The sequence below is a fragment of the Embiotoca jacksoni genome, unplaced genomic scaffold (genome assembly GCF_022577435.1).
Source record: "Embiotoca jacksoni isolate LCO1_2020_lvr unplaced genomic scaffold, fEmbJac1.0.p SCAF_15, whole genome shotgun sequence".
In the NCBI taxonomy this organism is placed as follows: Eukaryota; Metazoa; Chordata; class Actinopteri; family Embiotocidae; genus Embiotoca; species Embiotoca jacksoni.
This window is the reverse complement of record NW_027185285.1, coordinates 544,285-545,584: the sequence shown is the minus strand read 5'-3', so window position 1 is coordinate 545,584 and position 1,300 is coordinate 544,285.

Sequence of the window (1,300 nt, the reverse complement as noted above, 5' to 3'; positions counted from 1 at the left end):
GAATTCAAATTTACACCCAGAAGTCAAACAATACGCACCAAGTAGAGTTCAGCCAAAAGTAATTTATCCACTGTAATGTCAAAAGAGTTAGCAAGTACAACTCCATGGCAGAATGTGTGAACACGCAGTCGCACGTCAAGAGCCAAAAAAAAACAAAAAAAAAACTATCACTCAATTCAACAAAGTGTTCTGAAAGATATTTGATTGTCCAAAAAAAAACAAAAAAAAAACTATCACTCAATTCAACAAAGTGTTCTGAAAGATATTTGATTGTTCTGAATCCAAAAGAAATTTTGCAGGAGTTATATGATTATTATTGACTTACCATGGTAACAATTATGCAAACCACAACCCCCCCCCCCCCCCTCCTCCTCACCCCTCACCCCCCTGCTAAACTCACTTTCAAATAGATTAGAGAGGGTGATATACAAGCGGTTAACAATTAGCTGCCACCTTTAACTACATAAAGCAGCAGTAGCAGGTAAAAATGATTAACATGTGTTCAGACAGAATCCAAAGGGAATTCTTTTGGATTTCAAGCTTTAGGGAAGTTTTATGGCAGTTGAAATTTTTGGAGCTGTCGTGGGAAACTTTTCACAGGCTATATCTTGGTTTACGAATCAGCTGCATAAATATAGAGAAAAGGGGGGAGAAAAAAAAGAGAGAAACTGAAGGGAAATACTGTACTGGAGGTGAGTACAGTAAACGAGCCAGCTTGCGGTTGGCTGTCTGGAGTGCAAACAGACAGACTGCAAAAACGGTTCTGCATTTAAATTTGCGCGAATAATATACTGCCAATATGTTGGTACAATTTGGTACAAACAAAAGTGCATTTAAGCAATATTCCGTCTTACTAAGCGCAACTTGTCCAAATGTTCTTTGAAAATGTCATTTATTTGTACAGTAGTGACAGGATAGAGCTAAAAAAAAATTTAAAATTTTTTTTTAAAAGACAATAAGGTTGATTGAGACGCTTGTTTGAGCATTCAGGCTGTGGGATGCACCTCTGTCATCGTCAGCTAGCAGCTTTCAGGTGCACACAAGGCTTTCAAAAACAGCTCATTTCAGGTGTAAAAATAAACTCATTTGGCAACTCGTTTGGCTTCAGGCTCCCCGGCTTGTGCTGCATTCACAACGTGTGGGAAGGGAAGGTAATGACGGGGAATATTCCCGTGTTTAGAACTGGCAGGCTCTAATGTTAACTCAGAGTGGTCGCACTCGGTCTTGTTGTCCCGCTGCTTCTCACTTATTGCTGGAAATTGCAGCTGTTTTGATGAAATAACAAAATAGAAACACATAA